The sequence below is a fragment of the Bos grunniens genome, chromosome 6 (genome assembly GCF_055505025.1).
Source record: "Bos grunniens cultivar Pamir isolate PY7600 chromosome 6, Bosgru_T2T1.0, whole genome shotgun sequence".
NCBI classification, from domain to species: Eukaryota; Metazoa; Chordata; class Mammalia; order Artiodactyla; family Bovidae; genus Bos; species Bos grunniens.
The window spans coordinates 93,303,075-93,329,030 of NC_141170.1; the positions used below are offsets into that span (position 1 = coordinate 93,303,075).

At 40.9% G+C, this 25,956-nt stretch overlaps 1 protein-coding gene across 13 annotated transcripts in view; it reads left to right on the plus strand.

Moving 5' to 3' along the window:
* Positions 1-25,956, plus strand: part of C6H4orf17 (chromosome 6 C4orf17 homolog) — an 88,815-nt gene that overhangs the window by 43,915 nt on the left and 18,944 nt on the right. For 9 of the 13 annotated variants that reach the window (XM_086406722.1, XM_086406723.1, XM_086406721.1 and 6 more), the window contains one exon: positions 4,577-4,787. The exons of the other annotated variants lie outside the window; for them this stretch is intronic. The gene's annotated coding sequence lies outside the window, so the exon portion shown is untranslated. The remainder of the gene's footprint in view (positions 1-4,576; positions 4,788-25,956) is intronic. 13 annotated transcript variants of the gene reach the window in all.

Genomic DNA, 25,956 nt, shown 5'->3' on the forward strand with positions numbered 1-25,956 from the left:
AAAACATAAATACAGTATACTAACGCATATATATGGAATTTAGAAAGATGGTAACAATAACCTGGTGTACGAGACAGCAAAAGAGACACTGATGTATAGAACAGTCTTATGGACTCTGTGGGAGAGGGAGAGGGTGGGAAGATTTGGGAGAATGGCATTGAAACATGTGAAATGTCATGTATGAAATGAGATGCCAGTCCAGGTTCAATGTACGATGCTGGATGCTTGGGGCTGGTGCACTGGGACGACCCAGAGGGATGGTATGGGGAGGGAGGAGGGAGGAGGGTTCAGGATGGGGAACACATGTATAATTTTTTTTTAATTAAAATTGAAAAAAAAAAAATAAAATGTCAATGTTCACTCTTGCCATCTCCTGTTTGACCACTTCCTATTTACCTTGATTCATGGACCTAACGTTCCAGGTTCCTGTGCAATATTGTTCTTTACAGCATCAGACTTTACTTCCATCAGCAGTCACATCAACAACTTGGCATTGTATTTGCTTTGGCTTCGTCTCTTCATTCTTTCTGGTGTTATTTCTGCAGTCTTCTCCAGTAGCATGTTGGGCACCTACCGACCTGGGGAGTTCATCTTTTGTGTCTTATCTTTTTGCATTTTCATACTATTCATGTGGTTCTAAAGGCAAGAATACTGAAGTGGTTTGCCATTGCCTTCTCCATTTTCAGTTTGGTTAATTTTCAGTGTTTTAGAGGGAAAAGCAAATCATAGGTTTGGGAATTAGTGACTGACCTTGGCTGGGTACTAGCCATAAACTTTGACCAAGTTACCACATTTTTCCAAGCTCCAGGAAATGACGCATGTCTTAAAGGAATGTTTTAAAGATAATGTAATTAATATGCACCTTGTAATAGGTAGTTACTAGGGTAGTTCTATTTATTTTTGATTGCTAATCATTATTTTGGAGTGTAATACTTCCTATTTGTCAACCGAGTACCTACATAGTTTAAGTTCATACAAAGCTTCCAGGTATAAACTGTTTACTCTCCAAGGTTCCGCCTCCCCCTGCTCTGTCCTCAGGGAAGGCTCACTAGCTTGTTTAGTTGAAGGACTCTCTTGCCCTCTGGTTGGGATTTGGCCAAGTGGGGATCAAAAGCAGAATAAAGGCAGAGTCAGGTTGAGGGTTTATCTCCCAGGTACCTCCCTGTGGGTCCTGCTACCAGAGGCCAGAGCTACAGTCAGGAAGCCCCTCTGTGTAGCCACCCCTCTCTCTTTCTCAGTTCCATAAACACTCCCCATCTCTTCCCCCTACTATCTTCAGGGTACTAGACCACTTCTTGTTTGCTGCTTTAAAAAAAAAATTGCTGTCAGCAACTTTATAATCTATTGAAGCCTTCTCAGTAATTCAGCTTGGAGACAGCGTCTGTTTCCTGCTAGTGTGCATATGTGCATGCTAACTTGATTTAGCAGTCTCTGATTCTTTGTGACCCCATGGACTGTGGCTCTCCACAGGATTCTCTAGGCAAGAATACTGGAGTGGGTTGCCATGATCCAAGATCCTCCAGGGGATCTTCTGATCCAGGGATCAAACCCATGTCTCTTATGTCTCCTGCATTGGTAGCCGGGTTCTTTACCATTAGTGCCACCTGGGAAGCTCATTTCCTGCTAAAGCTAGAAATAATACAAGGGTTATTACACTTCCACTATTCAGTTCAGTTCAGTTCAGTTCAGTCACTCAGTCGTGTCCAACTTTTTGCGACCCCATGAATCACAGCACACCAGAACTCCCTGTCCATCACCAACTCCCAGAGTTCACTCAAACTCACGTCCATTGAGTCAGTGATGCCATCCAGCCATCTCATCCTCTGTCGTCCCCTTCTCCTCCTGCCCCCAATCCCTCCCTGCATCAGAGTCTTTTCCAATGAGTCAACTCTTCTCATGAGGTGGCCAAAGTACTGGAGTTTCAGCTTTAGCATCAGTCCTTCCAAAGAAATCCCAGGGCTGATCTCCTTCAGAATGGACTGGTTGGATCTCCTTGCAGTCCAAGGGACTCTCAAGAGTCTTCTCCAACACCACAGTTCAAAAGCATCAATTCTTTGGTGCTCAGCCTTCTTTACAGTCCAACTCTCACATCCATACTTGACCACTGGAAAAACCATAGCCTTGACTGGACGGACCTTTGCTGGCAAAGTAATGTCTCTGCTTTTGAATATGCTATCTATGTTGGTCATAACTTTCCTTCCAAGGAGTAAGCGTCTTTTAATTTCATGGCTGCAGTCACCATTTGCAGTGATTTTGGAGCCCTAAAAAATAAAGTCTGACACTGTTTCCACTGTTTCCCCATCTATTTCCCATGAAGTGATGGGACCAGATGCCATGATCTTAGTTTTCTGAAGCTTTAAGTTTTCTGAGCTTTAAGCCAACTTTTTCACTCTCCTCTTTCATTTTCATCAAGAGGCTTTTTAGTTCCTCTTCACTTTCTGCCTATTATTACTTCCAAATTTCATTAGATTTTGTTTAATATGTGTGTATAGTTATAGTCATCAATCAGGTTCTTCCATGAGGCTTTCCGTCATAGCTAACAGAAACGTGTTATGAAGGAGGTTTGGCTGGACAGAAGCTTTAGTTTTAAGCAACAGGGTTCTGGTCATGATTCTGTATTTCTGAGCTCTGTAGTGTATCCCAGACCTCTGTCTAAGCCTCAGTTCTTTCATCTGTGAAATAGGGATAATAGTAGTTCCTATCTCATGGGATGGTTAGAATACATGTAACTGTTCAATTAATGTCAAGTGTTATATTACTATTATTATGCCCAAAACAAGAAAAGAATATCCAGCTGATCATGAATGAGCAGCGGAGCTGTCAAGTCTGCCTTCAATACTGTAACATTTCAGGCCAAGGTGGAGGTACTTAAAAACCAGGACTTGTGTGAACCCAGTGTGAACAGGAAACCAGGTGGCTGGGTGCTGGAAGAACAGTCAGCACCCTCTGGTTACAGAAAAAGTCTTGCAGGAAGCTTGGTTCCACTGCTATTTTTTTTTTTCCAACCCAGACTGTGCATCAACCTACCAGGAAAGGTTTTTTAAAACAAACTGTAGGATGTATTCCAGAGCTTTAGAATTTTCACAGAGCTACTGAAGTACTTCTGATATTCAGCCTGGGCTATCAGCCTTACCCCAAGGAGCAAGGTATTACCCTGGGTAGAGGTCACCCCCTGCTGTACCCTGTGGCCCTCCTCTGCTCCATAGCCACACAGGGACCAATCGTATCAGTCTTCAAAGAAAGCAAATAATTAGACAATTTTAGGGCTAGGATGCTAGCATTTACCTTAGGATTACCAGCCATAGATTATAAGTGGGAGTTGTTTCTTCAACTCAGATATAGAGTCCTGGTGCCAGATATTAATAAACTCAGTATTTTCTGGTGGGGGAGAGGGGAATCTCAGCCTACTGACTTCTTTTTTTGAATGTGTTTTTTTCAGCGTACTGACTTCTGACATGGTCAGTTAGGGCAAGATGTAGAAGGTCAATTTTGCTAGTGGAAGCAATCTATTGCAGATGTTCCAATTTATCAGGAGTATCTTATCAAAAGGGCTATACATAAGTCTTCACTGAGTTTTACCCTTCTAAACGGTTTATTAGTTTAGGAAACAGAATGGCCACAGCAGTTCCTGTTTCTGAAGGCTTCCATTCCAGCTCTTCCTGCCCTAGCTGACCGGAGCATGGGCAAGTCTGTGGATAGCATGTTGCCGCCACCTAGTGGTGAATGTGGCACTTTAACCTTGTGGGGGGAATAAAAATCTCTTTAGAAGAGAATTGGGTTTCCCAGGTGGCTCTGCTGGTAAAGAATCTGCCTGCGATGTGGGAGGCCTGGGTTTGATCCCCGGGTTGGGAAGATCCCCTGGAGAAGGGAAAGATTACCCGCTCTAGTATTCTGGCCTGGAGAATTCCATGGACTATATGGGGTCGCATGCAACTTTCACTTCATTTCACTTCTCTTTTTAGGAGAAAATTGGGAGAGTGGATTAGCAACATCATTTTGAAAACAATGTTGAATCCCCTATTACCTTCCAATAAATAAATAAAACCCACCCAATATATCCCTTTGACAAATTTGGATATTCTATAACTAGCTGTTATTAAAAAAAAAAAAAAAAAAGAACAGCCATAATCATTTCCCCTCTTTTCTCTATTTACACACTACAGTAATTTTTCCTTAATTAAAAAAAAATCAGAAATAAACTATCACCCTAACTTCTTAATATTTGGGAGGTATCTAATGTGGATATACCAATGACAGACAATGCTCTTTCAACCTTTTTAATGAACCCTTAAATATCAAATGCACAGCACTTCTGATGAATGAAATGTTTCTTCTCAGAGCCAGGAGAGCAGTTTGGAAGCACTTGGTTTTGAGTTCTAACAGAGATGAATCTCACCTTCAGAGAGATCACTTTGATAGGAATTGATAGTAATTAGATTTAGAAGCTGGAAAAAGTCAAGGTATCACCTTCCCTTTGCTGTTTTGTTGGTTGGTGATCTGACGTAAGCTCGTCCATCCTGAATTTCCCCAAGGAACTCAGAAAACATTTCTCTTTTTTTTTCTCTCTCTTACTCAGATGAGGGACTAGAAGTGTGAGAAAGAAATCGCTCATGCATTTAAGTCTGAGTTTCGCAACGCTGTCAGCATCCTCAGGCTGATGACGCCTCTCTTCGCTCAGTTCTTCTCAATGTGGTACCAGTTTTGCCGCCGGCTCTCTGTGTGATCCTGGGGAACTTGTGCATGTCAGCTGCATTTCAGTTGGACACACTTAGAAGAATGTTTTCCAGGTAATTATATTAGGGGTGAGATGGGAAGTCTGGAATCCAGAACAGAATCACTGTGAGATCCTTAGGCTGATTTTTTATTTTATTACTTTATTACTTATTTAAAAATTTATTTGCTTGCTTTATCTTCTAAATTCCACATATAAGTGGTAACCTGCAGTATGTTTCTTTCTCTGCCTGATGTATTTCACTTGGCATAATACCCTTCAGGTCCACCATGTCACCGCAGTATCTTTTGGCTGTTTGAAATGGATGGGCCTAAGAGCAGGCAAGGGAACTGGATTGCAGGGCTGGCGCTCAGCTCTCCTCTCCCAGCCGCGACCATGAGCAAAGTACACTTCCCTGTTTACAAAAAAAACAAACAAACAAACAAACAATTCTAGCATGTTCACCATGTTCCAGACGTTGTGCATGATCACATTCCATTCTAAAGATTTCTGAGGCTGAGTTTTATTGTGTACAGTGAACAGATAAGGAGACTGAAGCCTCAGCAGTGAAGTAAACTGACCCGGAATCACACAAGGAGTATTGAAGCTGAAACATAAGCCTGTTTTGGCCCAGGCTCAAAATCATCTGGGTTTAAAATCATCTGGTTTTGCTGCATAAATTAGCACCTAAGAAATCTTTTATAGAAAGCCATTTGCTTTTAAACCAAGAACGTGCTGTCCCTGTGTGCTGCCTTATAAGAAAGAAGTAACTTGGTGCAGAGGAGGCACAGTACACACTCAATAAATGTTTGTTGAATTAATGAATAATTAGTTTATAATTGCATATCTTGCAGTGTGATATAGCTGAAAACTTCAGCTGCATATTAATAATTTTATATCTCCAGATTTTAGAATTCTTCCTTAATGACTATAAAGAACTCTACTCTTAAGACAGAGATCAGAAGCCATGTAGAAAATAAATTATAGACAGCCAAAATGAATATGCTTAATCTGTGAGACACATTTCTTTTTTCCATCTTTCCTCTCTTCACAAATTTTCACTTTTATTGTCATTTTCTGAATACTGCAAAGAAATGTGTAATGTCATTACAATTACAGATATTAATAGCATGATATAATTCAACAAATAATTTTATTTAGTGAACTCAATTTAAATATATTATTTTTCAGAGGCAAACACTAGCTAGAGATGTCATGCAGAGAAAAAAATCTAGGGGTGATCAAGTTTGGAGAAATATTTCAATCTGAAGCTGCCAGTGATTGGAGAGAATTTTAGGATGTGGTAAATATGGCATTGAGGAATGTGGCTATACATGGGCTCAGATTAAGTAGAAAGTTTGTGAGGTCAGGATACAGCTAACAATATAGGGGTGAGAGGTTGAGTTGTCTTGACTCCTACTGTGAATAGTTCAGATTTGGCTAAATGGAGGAATAGGAAAAAAAATTATAATTGGAAAACAAAGCCACAATGATTCAAACATTTCAGATTTTTCCTTTTGTAAAAATTGTGATGATTTCATGTCACCACATGCTTCCTTTTCCCCAGAAAGGAACTCGTGACATAATGGGACCATTATGGGCCTCCATTCAGGAACTTTATTTATTATTTTGGGGCACTTTCTATGTATACCACAATGAAAGCATTTTCTAGTCATTATTGTAAAACATTTTTAAATTGCAATAAAATACATATAACAAAATTTACTACCTTAACCATTTTGAAGTATACAATTTAGTGGCATTAAATAGTTCACATCATGCAACCATCACCATGATAGCTTACAGTGAAGAGTGTTGGATTCATGATCTCCAAGGAAGAAGATTTAGCTTCAGGACCAGGGACCAGACTTGATCACTCAAGAGCTTTTGTGTAGCAGAGTTTCATTAAAGTGAAAAGGGACAGAGAAAGATTCTGACATAGACATCAGAAGGGGGATGGGGAGTGCCCTTCTTGCTAGTCTTTAGCAAGCTGTTTTATGTCTGTTAGAACGTTATTGATCAGATAAGAGCAACACCTCAAGGCTGAGGGAGTTTCACCAGGCCCCTCACCCACAAAATGCATTTTTGAGATAGGATGGCAGGAAGTGTGTCATCCCCCAGCCATAAAACAATTGATATGAATACTGGTTTGTTGAGCTACTATCAGCCAAAAGTTAGTCTTGCTGCTGCTACTGCTAAGTCACTTCAGTTGTGTCCGACTCTGTGTGACCCCATAGATGGCAGCCACCAGGCTCCCCCATCCCTGGGATTCTCCAGGCAAGAACACTGGAGTGGGTTGCCATTTCCTTCTCCAATGCAGGAAAGTGAAAAGTGAAAGTGAAGTCGCTCAGTCGTGTCCGACTCTTTGCGACTCCATGAATTGCAGCACTCCAGGCCTCCCTGTCCATCACCAACTCCCGGATTTCATTCAAACTCACATCCATCGAGTCAGCGATGCCATCTAGCCATCTCATCCTCTGTCGTCCCCTTCTCCTCCTGCCCCCAATCCCTCCCAGCATCAGACTCTTTTCCAATGAGTCAACTCTTCGCATGAGGTGGCCAAAGTACTGGAGTTTCAGCTTTAGCATCATTCCTTCCAAAGAACACCCAGTACTGATCTCCTTTAGAATGGACTGGTTGGATCTCCTTGCAGTCCAAGGGACTCTCAAGAGTTCTCCAACACCACAGTTCAAAAGCATCAGTTCTTCAGCACTCAGCTTTCTTCACAGTCCAACTCTCACATCCATACATGGCTACTGGAAAAACCATAGCCTTGACTAGAGGGACCTTTGTTGGCAAAGTAATGTCTCTGCTTTTCAATATGCTATCTAGGTTGGTCATAACTTTTCTTCCAAGGAGTAAGCGTCTTTTAATTTCATGGCTGCAGTCACCATCTGCAGTGATTTTGGAGCCCAAAAAAATAAAGTCTGACACTGTTTCCACTGTTTCCCCATCTATTTCCCATGAAGAATCTCAAGGTAGAAATAAATACAGATTTTCTATGTCTTACGTTAATACTTTTCTTGGGCTGCTAAGATTCTTTGTGACCCATGGACTGTAACCTGCCAGGCTCCTCTGTCCATGGGATTTCCCAGGCAAGAATACTGGAGTGGGTTGTCACTTCCTTCTCCAGGGGATCTTCCTGACCTAGAAATCAAACCAGGGTTTCCAGCTTTGCAGGCAAATTCTTTACTGTCTGAGCCACTAGGGAAGCCCCAAGACTATCACAGTAATTGGAAAACTAATAGTTCCTGCGTTTAAGAACTGAAATGGGTACTGACTCCTCTTCTTTGACCCTCCCCCTTCCCCAGCACTCATCTCTCAAATAGAGCTTTGAAGGTGTTCTTACATGTCAGATCAGCTATGGAAATTTTCAAAATGGGTGCTCTTAAGTTTAAATGCAAATTAAAAATCTTTGGAGCTATGGTTCAGAAGATTTGCCTAGATATGAGAATTTATCTGCATTCTAATGACTTTTTTTCTCTCTGGTTAAGAGAAATACGAAGGGAACATCTGAAGGCCACCAAAGAAGAGAGGGATTAGAAGAGTGCAGTCATTGCTTATACAATTTTATGGTGCGTGTGGTGAAGACATATATATTCACCTGAAGATTTATTAGTCTGGACCCCCTCATTTGAACATTCTGTATCAGGAATACATAAATCTATAGGAAATAAAAATGTTTTATTCTTACATAAGATGGGAATAAAACAATCTATTGTGATAATGTAGAATAGAGGTCATCTAAGAAAGTAACGCTGATATGTATTGTTACTTCAATTTTAGTTCAAATTGAAGCCCCCCTTTCTTTGTTGGTGGAGAGCCTTATATTAACACACAGCTCTTTCCTGAATGATGCAAGTCAATTCCTTCCTGAATTTGTTCTCTGTGCAACACATGAGTTATTAATGATCCATATTAATCATTTTTTGGCCATAAAATCAGACACGAATTTAAAGCCACTCTCTTTGCTCCTGAAACCTGAAACAAACAAAATCAAAACACGTGCCACCATATGGGACTTTTTGTTGGGTTACATTTTTATGTTACCAGGAAGACTAGTTACTAGCAAGGTTATTAATAAGATGGTTTTAATTTTATAAACACTTACTTAAGTTAGAAAAATAATTTTAATTACATTTCTGCCTTTGTTTTAAAGGTTTCTAGAGAAGTGGCTCTCAGGTGTCACAAAGCATTAAAATTGCCTGGGATTGGGGATCCTGCCTAAAATTCAATATCTAACTTCTCTTCCCAGGAATTTTAACTCAGTAAGTCTAAGGGGTGGAACCCAGGAAATTATATGTTAAAAAACTTTTAAGACATGTGAGTTGGTGACGGACAGGGAGGCCCGGCATACTGCGGTTCATGGGGTCGCAAAGAGTCCAACACGACCGAGCGACTGAATGGAACCGAATATTCTATCAGCAAGGTGTCCACATCATTGGTGTGGAGCTCAATGAATTCTCACAAACTGAACCCACACATGTAACCAGCACCCAGTTCCAGGAACAGAATCTCCTGGCACCCAGAGCCTTCCTGTGCTCTGTCCTCGCACTCCCCTGTCACAAGGAGGACATTACGCACACCAGGACTCCAGAGGTTAGTTTTGCCTGTTTCTGTATTTCGTGGAATCAGAGGATTGTGCAATTTCTACTCTTTGATTCTGTCTTCTCTCATTCAACATTATGTTTATGAGGTTCGTCAGTATTGTTGCGTGTAATCAGATCATTCATTCTCACTGCCATGCGGTATTCCATTGTGTGACTATACCCCAATTTATGTATTCACTTGATTTTTGTTGGGTATTTGGGTCACTTCCCATTTGGTCTATTAAACTGGTCCTGCTGTAAACACTGCTGCTTGAACAACCAGTGAAAGGGGAGCCCTACAATCAAGGTTCATAAAAGAAAGTCTCAGGACCTATAAGAATAGTGCCTTAAAGCTAAAGGGGAAAATAATAATGTCAGACTTGTTTTCTGAAAAAAAGTGCTAAGAGCAAATAATAAGGCTTTTAATGTTTTAATGCTATGTCTTAAACAAGAATAGAGGGAAAGAACAGATAAAGAAAGCAGAATGACTTGACTCTTCTTACGTCTTTTCAATAAGGAAAACACTGGCAGGAAAACAATGGGTAGAGTGCACATGGTTAAGACAAAGCTGAGTCCCAGTATAGGCTAGAAGGTAGTGAGTTAATCAGTGGCAAAGTCAAATGCTAGCAAATACATCCCTTATAAAAAAAATTTTTTTAATCTGTTAATTGAAGGATAATTGCTTTACAGAATTTTGTTGTTTTCTTCCAAACATCAACATGAATCAGCCACAGATATACATATGCCCTCTCCCTCTTGAACCTCCCCTCCCATCTCCCTCCCCATCCCACCCCTCTTAGTTGTTCAGTTCAGTTCAGTCGCTCAGTCGTGTCCGACTCTTTGAGACCCCATGAATCACAGCACGCCAGGCCTCCCTGTCCATCACCAACTCCCAGAGTTCACTCAGACTCACGTCCATCGAGTCAGTGATGCCATCCGGCCACCTCATCCTTTGTTGTCCCCTTCTCCTCCTGCCCCCAATCCCTCCCTGCATCAGAGTCTTTTCCAATGAGTCAACTCTTCACATGAGGTGGCCAAGGTACTGGAGTTTCAGCTTTAGCATCAGTCCTTCCAAAGAAATCCCAGGGCTGATCTCCTTCAGAATGGACTGGTTGGATCTCCTTGCAGTCCAAGGGACTCTCAAGAGTCTTCTCCAACACCACAGTTCAAAAGCATCAATTCTTTGGCACTCAGCTTTCTTCACAGTCCAACTCTCACATCCATACATAACCACTGGAAAAACCATAGCCTTGACTAGACAGACCTTTGTTGGCAAAGTAATGTCTCTGCTTTTAAATATGCTATCTAGGTTGGTCATAACTTTTCTTCCAAGGAGTAAGCGTCTTTTAATTTCATGGCTGCAGTCACCATCTGCAGTGATTTTGGAGCCCAGAAAAATAAAGTCTGACACTGTTTCCGCTGTTTCCCTATCTATTTCCCATGAAGTGATGGGACCACATGCCATGATCTTCATTTTCTGAATGTTGAGTTTTAAGCCAACTTTTTCACTCTCCTCTTTCAACTTCATCAAGAGGCTTTTTAGTTCCTCTTCACTTTCTGCATAAGGGTGGTGTCATTTGCATATCTGAAGTTATTGATATTTCTCCCAGCAATCTTGATTCCAGCTTGTGCTTCTTCCAGCCCAGCATTTCTCATGATGTACTCTGCATATAAGTTAAATAAGCAGGGTGACAATATACAGCCTTGACATACTCCTTTTCCTATTTGGAACCAGTCTGTTGTTCCATGTCCAGTTCTAACTGTTGCTTCCTGACCTGCATACAGATTTCTCAAGAGGCAGGTCAGGTGGTCTGGTCTTCCCATCTCTTTCAGAATTTTCCACAGTTTATTGTGATCCACACAGTCAAAGGTTTTGGCATAGTCAATAAAGCAGAAATAGATGTTTTTCTGGAACTCTCTTGCTTTTTCCATGATCCAGCGGATCTTGGCAATTTGATCTCTGGTTCCTCGGCCTTTTCTAAAACCAGCTTGAACAACTGGTAGTTCACAGTTCACATATTGCCGAAGCCTGGCTTGGAGAATTTTGAGCATTACTTTACTAGCGTGTGAGATGAGTGCAATTGTGCGGTAGTTGGAGCATTCTTTGGCATTGCCTTTCTTTGGGATTGGAATGAAAACTGACCTTTTCCAGTCCTGTGGCCACTGATGAGTTTTCCAAATTTGCTGGCATATTGAGTGCAGCACTTTCACAGCATCATCTTTCAGGACTTGAAATAGCTCAACTGGAATTCCATCACCTCCACTAGCTTTGTTCATAGTGATGCTCTCTAAGGCCCACTTAACTTCACATTCCAGGATGTCTGGCTCTAGGTCAGTGATCACACCATCGTGATTATTTGGGTCATGAAGATCTTTTTTGTACAGTTCTTCTGTGTATTCTTGCCACCTCTTCTTAATATCTTTTGCTTCTGTTAGGTCCATACTATTTCTGTCCTTTATCAAGCCCATCTTTGCATGAAATGTTCCCTTAGTGTCTCTAATTTTCTTGAAGAGATCTCTAGTCTTCCCCATTCTGTTGTTTTCCTCTATTTCTTTGCATTGATCACTGAGGAAGGCTTTCTTATCTCTTCTTGCTATTCTTTGGAACTCTGCATTCAGATGCTTATATCTTTCCTTTTCTCCTTTGCTTTTCACTTCTCTTCTTTTCACAGCTATTTGTAAGCCCTCCCCAGACAGCCATTTTGCTTTTTTGCTTTTCTTTTCCAGGGGGATGATCTTGATTCCTGTCTCCTGTACAATGTCATGAACCTCAGTCCATAGTTCATCAGGCACTCTATCTATCAGATCTAGTCCCTTAAATCTATTTTTCACTTCCACTGTATAATCATAAGGGATTTGATTTAGGTCATACCTGAATGGTCTAGTGGTTTTCCCTACTTTCTTCAATTTAAGTCTGAATTTGGCAATAAAGAGTTCATGATCTGAGCTACAGTCAGCTCCTGGTCTTGTTTCTGTTGATTGTATAGAGCTTCTCCATCTTTGGCTGCAAAGAATATAATCAGTCTGATTTTGGTGTTGATCATCTGGTGATATCCATGTATAGAGTCTTCTCTTGTGTTGTTGGAAGAGGGTGTTTGCTATGACCAGTGCATTTTCTTGGCAAAACTCTATTAGTCTTTGCCCTGCTTCATTCCGTATTCCGAGGCCAAATTTGCCTGTTACTTCAGGTGTTTCTTGACTTCCTACTTTTGCATTCCAGGGGCCTAAAGGAGCTATTCCACATTCAATGTTAGAAAGGGTGGTGGTGAGGAGATACCCCTCATCCAAGGTTAGGAGCAGTGGCTGTGTTTGCTGGAGCAGCCGTGAAGAGATACCCCATGTCCAAGGTAAGAGAAACCCAAGTAAGACGGTAGGTGTTGCAAGAGGGCATCAGAGGGCAGACACACTGAAACCATACTCACAGAAAACTAGTCAATCTAATCACACTAGGACCACAGCCTTGTCTAACTCAATGAAACTAAGCCATGCCCATGGGGCCACCCAAGATGGGCGGGTCATGGTGGAGAGATCTGACAGAATGTGGTCCACTGGAGAAGGGAATGGCAAACCACTTCAGTATTCTTGCCTTGAGAACCCCACGAACAGTATGAAAAGGCAAAATGATAGGATACTGAAAGAGAAACTCCCCAGGTTAGTAGGTGCCCAATATGCTACTGGAGATCAGTGGAGAAATAACTCCAGAAAGAATGAAGGGATGGAGCCAAAGCAAAAACAATACCCAGCTGTGGATGTGACTGGTGATAGAAGCAAGGTCCAATGCTGTAAAGAGCAATATTGCATGGGAACCTGGAATGTCAGGTCCATGAATCAAGGCAAATTGGAAGTGGTCAAAGAAGAGATGGCAAGAGTGAATGTCGACATTCTAGGAATCAGCGAACTCAAATGGACTGGAATGGGTGAACTTAACTCAGCTGACCATTATATCTACTACTGCGGGCAGGAATTCCTCAGAAGAAATGGAGTAGCCATCATGGTCAACAGAAGAGTTCGAAATGCAGTACTTGGATGCAGTCTCAAAAACCACAGAATGATCTCTGTTCGTTTACAAGGCAAACTATTCAATATCACAGTAATCCAAGTCTATGCCCCAACCAGTAACGCTGAAGAAGCTGAAGTTGAACGGTTCTATGAAAACCTACAAGACCTTTTAGAACTAACACCCAAAAAATGATGTCTGGGTTGTTACAGAGCCCCTATTTGACCTCCCTGAGCCATACAGCAAATTCCCATTGGCTATCTATTTTACATATGGTAATGTACGTTTCCATGTTATTCTCTCCATACACCTCACCCTCCCCTTCCTCCCTTGCCAGTCACGTCCATAAATCTGTTCTCTACATCTGCATCTCCATTGCTGCCCTGAAAAGTTCATCAGTACCATCTGTATAGATTCCATATATATGTGTTAGCATACAATATTTTTCTTTCCCTTTCTGACTTACTTCACTCTGTATAATAGGCTCCAGGTTCAGCCACCTCATTAAAACTGACTCAGATGTGTTCCTTTCTATGGCTGAGTAATATCCCATTGTATATAGGTACCACCGCTTCTTTTTCCATTCATCTGTCGATGGACATCTAGTTTGCTTCCATGTTCTAGCTATTATAAATAGTGCTGCAATGAACACGGGTACATGTGTCTTTTTCAATTTTGGTTTCCTCAGGGTATATACCTAGGAGTGGGATTGTTAGGTCATATGGTGGTTTAATCCTAGTTTTTAAAGGAATCTCCATACTGTCTTCCATTGTAGCTGTATCAATTTACATTCCCACCAACCGTGCAAGAGGGTTTTCTTTTCTCCACACCCTCTTCAGCATTTACTGTTTGTAGACTTTCTGATGATAGCCATTCTGACTGGTATGGGATTATATCTCATTGTAGTTTCGATTTGCATTTCTCTAATAGTGAGCAATATTGAGCATCTTTTCATATTTGTTAGCCATCTGTATATTTTCTTTGGAGAAATGCCTGTTGAGGTCTTTTTCTCACTTTTGATTACACTGACTGTTTTTCTGGTATTGAGTCATTAAACTGCTTGTATGTTTTTTTTAAATTAATCCTGTGTCAGTTGTTTCACTTGCTATTATTTTCTCCAATTTGGAGGGTTGTCTTTTCACCTTGTTTATAGTTTCCTTTGCTGTGCAAAAGCTTTTAAGTTCTATTAGGTCCCACTTGTTTATTTTTGTTTTTCCATTACTCTAGAAGGTGGGTCATAGAAGATCTTGTTTTGATTTATGTCATTGAGTGTTCTGCCTATGTTTTCCTCTAGCAGTTTTATAGGTTTATGGTCTTACATGTAGGTGTTTAATCCATTTTGAGTTTATCTTTGTTTATGGTGTTAGCAAGTGTTCTAATCTCATTCTTTTACATATGGCTGTCCAGTTTTCCCAGCATCACTTATTGAAGAGGCTATCTTTGTCCTATTCTATCTTTGCCCTGTATATTCTTACCTCCTTTGTCAAAAATAAGGTACCCATAGATGAATGGGTTTATTTCTGGGCTTTCTATCTTGTTCCATTGGTCTGTATTGCTGTTTTTGTGCCAGTATCATACTGTCTTGATGACTGTAGCTTTGTAGTATAGTCTGAAGTCAAGAAGGTTGATTCCTCCAGCTTCATTCTTCTTTCTCAAGATTGCTTTGGTTATTTGGGGTATTTTGTGTTTTAGCAAATACATTCTTATCAAAAGAACTTGTACTTGTGATTCTTATAGCCAGAGCAGAGTCCAGACCCCTGGCCTGGCAGCAACTCAGCATCCACTAGTCATGGGTAAAAGCCCTGGATTCCGGGTCTGACAGACATTGGTTTAACACCTTTGCTGTTACCTCACACTGGGTGGGGACTGTGGGCATGGCTTAACTTGAGCCGAATCTCCAGATCAGGGTCTCATAAGGCTGCAAGCCAGGGGCCAGCTGGGGCTGGGCTTTCATCTGTGGCTTGGGGTCCTCTTCAAGCTCTTGTGGTTGTTGGCTGACTTACTTCCTGGCAGCTGTAGACCTCATGACTGCTTGCTTCTTTAAGGCCAGCAGGTGAGCTGTCTGTTCTTGTGTATGCCTGCTTAGTCACTCAGTCATGTCCAATTTTTTGTGACCCCATGGACTGAAGCCTGCCAGGCTCCTCTGTCCATGAAATTACCCAGGCAAGAATACTGGAGTGGGTTGTCATGCCCTCCTCCAGGGAATCTTCCTGACCTAGGAATTGAACCAGGGTCTCCTGCATTGCAGGCGGATTCTTTACCAGCTGAGCTGCTGCTGCTGCTAAGTCGCTTCAGTCATGTCCGACTCTGTGCGACCCCAGAGATGGCAGCCCACTGGGCTCCTCCATCCCTGGGATTCTCCAGGCAAGAACACTGGAGTGGGTTGCCATTTCCTTCTCCAATGCATGAAAGTGAAAAGTGAAAGTGAAGTCGCTCAGTGGTGTCTGACCCTCAGCGACCCCATGGACTGCAGCCCACCAGGCTCCTCCATCCATGGGGTTTTCCAGGCAAAAGTACTGCAGTGGGGTGCCATTGCCTTCTCCGTACCAGCTGAGCTACCTCAACCTAAATCTCTTTTAAAGGGCTCACCTGATTAGGTCAGAACCATCCCAAATAATCACCTTTTGGTGAACAGACTTTGATAAACTCTAAGTAATTCTGATTTTAGATCTTAATTATATCTTCTAAATCTCTTCATCTTGCTTATAGAATATAATCACAGGGGTGACCTTTATTCTATTCACAGGTGCTCCCACAGTCAAGGGAAGGAGATTCCACAGGGTGTGGATACCAGGGAGAGAGAATTTGGGGGCCAGTTTATAGACACTTGCATAAGTACTATTTTCTGGGATTGCAGATACTTGATGCAAATTTAGTATTGAATCAGTGCTTTCAAAATGGACAGAAGAGAGTACTGGATGGGTAAGATACCAGATGAAATTTTATTTTTGTATTGTTTTAAATTAGCATTTTGCCTTTCACAAATTATTTGCATTACCTTCTTATAAGTTAATCAGACACTAATGACATTTTTATAGTAAATGCAAAATGAGGATAAAAATGAATAGGCCTGATCCATTCATAGCTCCAAGATGCAGCCACTTGGAGCTTGCACATGGAGAAAATGGACCTAAGAGTTACCTACATATTCACACCTGTGTGAATCTGCTAGGGCTGCCATGACATAATGCCATTGACATTATGTGGCTTAAACAACAGAAGTTTATTTTTTTCAGAGTTGTAGTGGCTGGAAGTCTAAGATTAGGTTGCTGGCTGGGTTGGTTCCTGGTTAAACCACGCTTCCTGATGAGTAGATGGATGCCTCCTTGCCGTGTCCTCACATGACCTTTCTTCTGTATGTGCAGAGAGAAAAAGAGAGAGAGCGCTGGTGTTTCTTTCTTCTCTTCTAAGGATGCCAGTCCTAGCTGTTTAGGACCCACCCTTATGACCTCATGTAACTTTACCTCCTTCTAGGTCCTGTCTCCACACACAGTCATGCTGGGGGTGAGTGCTTCAGCACAGGCATCTGGGGGACACAGTTCAGTCCACAGCAATACTCAAAAGTATCCGTGGACCGTGAACAACCTGTGGAGCTTCCTGCTGCTGATTACCTGTGTTTTAGAGATTACTAATCACCATTCATAGATTCATGCATATATCCCAAGAAATCTCTCCATCTGTTTTCTACCTTTGCTGAAAATAACAGCGTCTTGGACTGATAGTCTGTTACCAAGGTAACAAGGACACACAGGCTGCCCTGAACAGTGCCCCAGAGCCATCTCAGTCCACGGTTCTGACAGAATTACTGCAAACTGTGCCCAACCCAATGAGTTGTATCATTTTTTTCTGGTAATGAGAGAAGACAGGTCCTCATAAAGGGGATACAACAGAATTATGGTTACATGCCAGAAGTATATCTCCTTCTAATGGATGATGCTTGTCTCTCTCTAAGGAAAGGTGTAAACCACAAGAATATAGACACCTCTCACACATGATTTAGGTATGCCGGGCTCTGTGGTAGAGATTACTGCTTATAAACCTAGATTATGTTTTCTAAGCCTCTGTTTTAGAAAGGGGTGGGAATGTACCCTGTGAGGAAACTACATTTTCTGTGTCCCCCCACCTCCGCCTTCCTTCCCCCCTTCCTCCTGCTCCAGCTACAAGTGATCAGCGCATCCAGATTACTGCCTGGGATTCACAGAAAGGCTCTTACCAGGAGGGGCACATGGCTAGCTTGTGCCCCTGTCTGTCCTTACCCGCCCCTGCCTTTCTTCTTGTTTTCTTCCTGGATTATTGATGTGATTCCTGGCAACAGAGTAGCCATTTGGATGATTAGAACTTCAGGCACTATCTGGAATAAGAGTTAAACTCCAGAAGAGAAGCTGCACCTTAAGCAAGATGGACCTAAATGTGGAACAAGCCTAGGTCCATAATGACACTATGAAAGTGCTGTTATCAACCACGGAACTCTTTCACATGAGGGAGAAATAATCTCTGCTACTAGCTGCATAAAGCCAATTCCTAACTGGTAGAAAGTATAGAAAGAAAATCTCAAAATGCAAAAATTATTTTGGAAAATCCTTTAAACCCCCCATAAATAATATGTAAATCCTGAATGGGTTCCTTTAATTCTTGGAGCCAGTCAGGAAAACAAGATTGTATTAAATTCTATCCTTGTATTGTTGTAAATTAAGTGTTTGCCCTTCAGGAATTAGCTACATTGCTTTCAGAGACAGTAATTCAGCTATCAAAAGTCATGTGTGGTCTGAAAAGAAAAATATTGGGAAGCACCAGTATATATAATCCTGACAGTTGACAGCAACATATATGTTTGTACACTTGTGTGTGTGCATAGTAATTTCATCTTTAATTTTCATAGAGAACTTTATGACTTTAATTGTATTACTTAATATATGTTTATGATTTTTAATTAACATTTCAATTCTTTTTCAAGGCTGTTGAACAGTCATCAGCATGGTCATCCTGATTATTCGAGCAGGATGACTGGGCTTCTTTAAAGTCATTCACACTTTCTCCCTACGTCGTTTTTGATGAGCTAAGTTTGATTACATCTGCATGGTATGTGTTCTTTAAGCAAAATTCTGCAGAGAATTATCAAAATTCTTCCCCCACCCTCTGTTGTTCTTTCTCTTGCATTTGATTCAGCTCTATTTTACATTCAGAGATGAGAAAAGTCATTGCTGCCAAGTGGCTCTGTCAAGCTGTGGGTAGGTAGAACTCTAAGAAGAATGACAAGTGGAGAGGTTCTGGAACTCAGATTTCCCCAAGGAATGTTACCAGGTTGCTAAGCTATATAGAGTATCTTAACAACCAGGGAGCCACATAGGGCTCAGCCCTTGGAGCAAGAGTGGGAGAAACTGGAGGGAGACAGTTACATTCATTTGGAAGCCTTGGACATTAGTCTGTCTCTGCCAATTAAGGATTCCCAGCTCAAGTAAAAAGATTTCAGGAAATCAATGACAACTGAAGATAGACCCATTACAAGGCTTGAAGGGTATCACAAGCCTTGAGTTCCTGTCAGCCAGACCACCTTCCTTTAAAATTGACCTCAGGTATAATTTTAAATTCATCATTAAAATAATTTTTTTAAGTTTTAGGTTTGATTTAGTTGATGGACCACAGTTGAGCTGACCTTTTCAAGACTACATAAAAGCCAATTAAATCTGTTTTGAGGAAATGGGGCATTGCCTTTTAAAGTAAACCACCTATTTTTGAGAGATCAACAAATAAAAAAATGCTGAATTTGTGGGATAAGAACATTCATTCTTTGAAAAGCTTTACTTAATATTTATTGAGCATAAACAATGTGACAGGTGGAAAATTGGACTAGATCACTGCCTGCTTGATACATCCTACTGAGAGAAGCAAAAAATAAACACAGAAATGTAAAAAAAAAAGTCAGAGTGACATACATTATGAGTTATGAAGACAATTTAAAGAGGGTTGAGGGAAAGAGAATGGGATAATGGTAGAAATGACTTTGGAGAGGGGTAGGAAGCCCTCGGAGAAGGAAATGGCAACCCACTCCAATATTCTTGCCTGGAAAATTCCATGGACAAAGGAGCCTGATGGGCTACAGTCCATGGGGTTGCAAAGAGTCGGACATGACTGAGCACACACACATACACAGGAAGCCTTTTGGAGAAAGTCTTACCAGACAAAGCCATGAACAAGGTGAGGGAGGAAGTGATGGGAAGATCTGGGTGGCTAGGGGCTCTGCAAATGTAAAATGGTTCTGCATTCATCACCTAAATAACAGTCTTCACATCTGAAGGAATTCAGAGTAACTTGGCTGCTCATTGATCAGCTATCATTGTCTTCTTTTGTAAGCATACATTTTGCATATGTGCTATTTTGGACTAAATTAAATCTGTATTTAATACACATCTGCATGGTATTTTCCAAGTTAATGGCCAGGACTAGATTGATTAATAATATTTTTAAAACTACCTATTCTGAGGATTTTGTGTCATGTGGTCTAGATAAAATTTAATAATTTACTAATATATAGGTAGATTTTAGAGGCTTTAGAAGAGGAAATATTTTTCCCAGTCCTTACATGATTCCGAGTGGTGAATGGTAATTTTAATTAGATTTTCCCACAGAGTTACCTTTATACAGGTTTTTCTTCTGTTCTTCAGGATGAAAGCACAGTTTTAGACTCACAATTAAAATAGAATTATAAACAGAACTTGGCTACTTTGACTCAGCAAATCTTTTGGATGTATCCTCTTAAGATATTTCAGCCTAGGTTTTATAATAAGGCAGTCAGGCAAGTGGTGATGGAATTCCAGTTGAGGTTAAGGAAGTCCAGTTGAGCTGTTTCAAATCCTAAATGATGATGCTGTGAAAGTTCTGCACTCAATATGCCAGCAAATTTGGAAAACTCAGCAGTTGCCACAAGACTGGAAAAGGTCAGTTTTCATTCCAATCCCAAAGAAAGGCAATGCCAAAGAATGCTCAAACTACCGCACAGTTGCACTCATCTCACACGCTAGTAAGTTCAGTTCAGTCACTCAGTTGTGTCCGACTTACAATGACCCCATGAACTACAGCATGCCAGGCCTCCCTGTCCAACACCAACTTCCGGAGTTCACCCAAACTCATATCCATCGAGTCGGTGATGCCAACCAGCCATCTCATCCTCTGTCATCCCCTTCTCCTCCTGCCCCCGATCCTTCCCAGCATCAGGGTCTTTTCCAATGAGTCAACTCTTCACATGAAGTGGCCAAAGTATCAGAGTTTCAGCTTCAACATCAGTCCTTCCAATAAACACCCAGGACTGATCTCCTTTAGGATGGACTGGTTGGATCTCCTTGCAATCCAAGGGACTCTCAAGAGTCTTCTCCAACACCACAGTTCAAAAGCATCTATTCTTCGGCACTCAGCTTTCTTCACAGTCCAACTCTCACATCCATACATGACTACTGGAAAAACCGTAGCCTTGACTAGATGGACCTTTGTTGGCAAAGTAATGTCTCTGCTTTTAAATATGCTATCAAGGTTGGTCATAACTTTCCTTCCAAGGAGTAAGCGTCTTTTAATTTCATGGCTGCAATCACCATGTGCAGTGATTCTAGAGCCCCCCAAAATAAAGTCTGCCACTGTTTCCACTGTTTCCCCATCTATTTGCCATGAAGTGATGGGACCACATGCCATGATCTTCGTTTTCTGAATGTTGAGCTTTAAGCCAACTTTTTCACTCTCCTCTTTCACTTTCATCAAGAGGCTTTTTAGTTCCTCTTCACTTTCTGCCATCAGAGTGGTGTCATCTGCATATCTGAGGTTATTGATATTTCTCCCAGCAATCTTGATTCCAGCTTGTGCTTCTTCCAGCCCAGCGTTTCTCATGATGTACTCTGCATATAAGTTAAATAAGCAGGGTGACAATATACAGCCTTGATGTATTCCTCTTCCTGTTTGGAACCAGTCTGTTGTTCCATGTCCAGTTCTAACTGTTGCTTCCTGACCAGCACACACTAATAAAGTAATGCTCAAAATTCTCCAAGCCAGACTTCAACAGTATGTTAACCGTGAACTTCCAGATGTTCAAGCTGGTTTTAGAAAAGGCAGAGGAATCAGAGATCAAATTGCCAACATCTGCTGGATCATCAAAAAAGCAAGAGTTCCAGAAAAACATCTACTTCTGCTTTATTGACTATGCCAAACCCTTTTACTGTGTGGACCACAACAAACTGTGGAAAATTCTTAAAGATATGGGGATACCATACCATCTTACCTGCATCTTGAGAAATCTGTATGCAGGTCAAGAAGCAACAGTTAGAACTGGACATGGAACAACAGACTGGTTCCAAGTCGGGAAAGGAGTATGTCAAGGCTATATATTGTCACCCTGCTTATTTAACTTACATGCAGAGTACATCATGAGAAATGCTAGGCTATATGAAACACAAGCTGGAATCAAGATTGCTGGGAGAAATACCAATAACCTCTGATATGCAGATGACACCACTCTGATGGCAGAAAGTGAAGAAGAACTAAAGAATCTCTTGATGAAAGTGAAAGAGAAGAGTGGAAAAGTTGGCCTAAAGCTCAGCATTCAGAAAACTAAGATCATGGCATCTGGTCCCGTCACTTTATGGCAAATAGATGGGGAAACCGTGGAAACTGTGACAAACTTTGTTTTTTTGGGCTCCAAAATCACTGCAGATGGTGACTGCAGCCATGAAATTAAAAGACGCTTGCTCCTTGGAAGGAAAGTTATGACCAACCTAGACAGCATATTAAAGCAGAGACATACTTTGACAACAAAGGTCTGTCTAGTCAAGGCTATGGCTTTTTCAGTAGTCATGTATGGATGTGAGAGTTGGACTATAAAGAAAGCTGAGTGCTGAAGAATTCATGCTTTTGAACTGTGGTGTTGGAGAAGACTCTTGAGAGTGCCTTGGACTGCAAGGAGATCCAATCAGCCCATCCTAAAGGAAATCAGTCCTGAATATTCATTGGAAGGAGTGATGTTGAAGCTGAAACTCCAGTACTTTGGCTACGTGATGCAAAGAACTGACCCATTTGAAAAGACCCTGCCTGATGCTGGGAAAGATTGAAGGTAGGAGGAGAAGGGGACGACAGAGGATGAGATGGTTGGATGGCATCACCTACTCAATGGACATGAGTTTGAGTAACTTCCAGGAGTTGGTGATGGACAGGGAGGCCTGGCATGCTGCAGTCCATGGGGTCACAAAGAGTCAGACATGACTGAGCGAAGCAACTGAACTGAACTGAGTCAGGCAAGACCCAAGATATTTAGTAAGAATAGTTTAAATGTTCACATTTGCAAATTGTTTAGTTTAAAAAAGGGATTAATATAAAGAAGGGTAAGTTTTCTAACACTATCACTGGCATTTAGTTGCAATGTCCTGTTCTTACCTGAGTGGAAAGCTTGGAGTTTGAGCCTATTTATATAGCTCTGCTGAGCAGCAGTTACTGACACCCACAGTTAGGTGACTAAAACATGTTTTTAGTACTCTGCTTCTCACCATTTGGGGATATGCTCTTTAAAATCTGAACATGTGATGGGAATGCGTCTTCCATGTGAACATTACCGTCATGTGTAGCACGGTGGGGAAAGAGGCTGACAACTCCTACTGTCTATTATATAGTAAATACCTATGAAGCTAGACTACTAGAAAGTGTGTTTTCCCCCCCTTGTGTTGTTTTTTAAACTTTTTTGGCTTTTAAAATATGTCTACTATTCATCATATGACTGTATTTCAAAGTGAAAGTCACTCAGTTGTGTCTGACTCTCTGCGACCCCATGGACTATACAGTCCATGGAATTCTCCAGGCCAGAATACTGGAGTGGGTAGCCTTTCCCTTCTCCATGGGATCTTCCCAACCCAGGGATCAAACCCAGGTTTCCTGCATTGCAGGCAGATTCTTTACCAGCTGAGCCACAAGGGAAGCCCAAGAATACGGGAGTGGGTAGCCTATCCCTTCTCCAGCAGATCTTCCCAACCTAGGAGTTTGGTCCCTAGTAAATAATCCATGGAAAATTTGTAGAAGTAACTAAAGTTGATTTAGTCTACTGAATCCATCCATCATATATATGTGTTTTCCATTGATGGATTTCTCTAATACTGGTTTAGGGAAACTTTTAGTTACTTCCTTACAAAATCAGTGAGATTTCTGTTTCTCTAATAAAGATAATACTTATGAGTAAGTAAGTTATATATTTCCTTGTCTCTACTTCTATTAATTCCTTACTTTAGTAATATGTTCTATTTTTTCTCTTGTTTTGAGAGGAAAAAAATCCACCCTTTATGAGAATGAATGATCGTTTCATTTCTTCTAGATTTGTGTCTTAAAAAGTTACAGTCCAAAATCAATTGTTATAAAGAGAAATCTTTAATAGATAAATATTATTTCAAGCCAATTAATGGACTTGAAAGCTGTTAAAATCACTGAGCAATGAATTATCAATTAAAAAGTGCTGAAATCAATATAGGCAATAGGAAGGAGAGTAAGATGTGGGCCATTATTAATAACAACAAAATGTTCCTAGTTTGAGGTGGTGGTGGTTTAGTCACTAAGTCGTGTCTGACTGTGAGCGACCCTATGGCCTGTAGCCTACCAGGCTCCTCTGTCCATGGGAATCTCCAGGCAAGCGTACTGGAGTGGGTTGCCTTTTCCTTCTTCAGGGAACCTTCCTGACTCAGGGATTGAACCTGCACCTCTTGGGTCTCCTGCACTGCAGGCAGATTCTTTACCGACTGATCCACCAGGGAAGCTCTAGTGAGGTAGTTGTTTTTCAATTGCTAATATTTTTAGAGCGGTTTTTAAGCTTATGGAAAAACTGAGCAGAAAGTACAGGGAGTTCCATATCCCTCTGCCCAGCTTCTCCTATTATTAACCTTGCAGTAGTGTGGTACATTTGTTACAACTGATGAACCAATACTATACATTATTAACTAAAGTCTATAGTTTACATTACAGTTCACTCTCTGTTGTATAGTTCTGTGGGTTTTGACAAAATGCATAATGTCATGTATCCATTTTCATGGTATTGAACAGTATAGAGGTTTCACTGCCTCCCAGATCCCCTATGCTCTACCTATTCATTACTCCTCCACTTCCCCTCTGGAACCCTTGGGAACTGCTGATCTTTTTTATAATCTCTAGTTATCCTTTTTCTGGAATGTAACATATTTAAAATTACACAGCATGTAGCATTTTCAAATTGATCTCACTTAGTAATATGTGCTTGCCGTGCTGTGCTTAGTAGCTCAAATCAGATCAGTCGCTCAGTCGTCAGTCGTGTCCAACTCTCTGAGACTCCATGAACCATAGTCCACCAGGCTCCTCTGTCCATGGGGATTCTCCAGGAAAGAATACTGGAGTTGGTAGGTTCTCTCTTCTCCTGGGGAACTTCCCAACCCAGAAATTGAACCAGGGTCTCCTGCATTATAGGTGGATTCTTTACCAACTGAGCTACCTGGGAAGCCTGTTTAAGTTTCCTTAAACATGTCTTTTCAGGGCTTGAAAACTCATTTCTTTTTAGCACTGAACAGTATTCCAATGTATGGAGGTACACATTTTGTTTACCCATTCCTACTGAAGGACACCTTGATTACTTCCAATTTTTGGCAATTATGAATAAACATTATTTGTAGGTTTCTGTGTGGATGTGTTTTCAACTCTCTTTGAGTAAACTTGGAATGCGATTGCTAGATCCTGTGATGAGTATATTTAGCTTTGTAAGAAACTTCTAAACTGTTGTCTAAAGTGGCTGTATCATTTTGCATTCCCATCAATGGTGAATGGGCATTCCTGTTGCTCTACATCCTCATCAGCATTTGGTGTTGTCAATGTTTTGGATTCTAGCCATTTTTAACAGGTGTAGCAGTATCATATTGTTTTAATTTGCAATTCTCTAATGACAGATGATGTTGAGTATCTTTTCATATGAATGCTTATTTGCCATCTGATAATCTTTGATGGGCTTTCCTGGTGGGTCAGATGGTAAAGAATCTGCATGCAATGAGGGAGACCTAGGTTTGATCCCCAGGTCGGGAAGACCCCTGAAGAAAGGAATGGCAACCCACTCCAGTATCCTTGCCTGGAGAATCCCATGGACAGAATCTTCTTTGATGAGGTGTTCAGATCTTTTGCCCAGTTTTTAAGTGGGCTATTTATTTATCTTTTACATCTTAGGCCTATGACACTGGGTCTAATAAACAACTGTTGAGTGGTTGAAGAAAAATCATTAATTACCGAATACAGCAAATAACATGTCCAAAACTCTCCAGTTTATTATCTGTAGATGTAATATCATTCTTTTGCTATGGGATTTTTTTTCTCCTTCAAGTTTTACCATCCTCTCAGAAGATACAAATTTAAGATGCTGGTTTTCTTAAGAGTACAGTATGAAAAGTCCTCATTTACAGTAAACGGAATGTAAAGCACATTTGTGGCTATTTTATTTTAAAGTTAACATTACATCAAAATTGATTGATAATCATGTCATATATTTTATGTTGGTGATGTTTTACGTTTCTCACAAGTGCTTCAATTTTTGCAGGGAAAAATTTTTATCTGTTCCGCTTATGTCTATCTTGATTTTAATGTTTACAAAAATTTGGTCTTAAAGTAAAATTAGCCTCACATTAACAAGTAACATT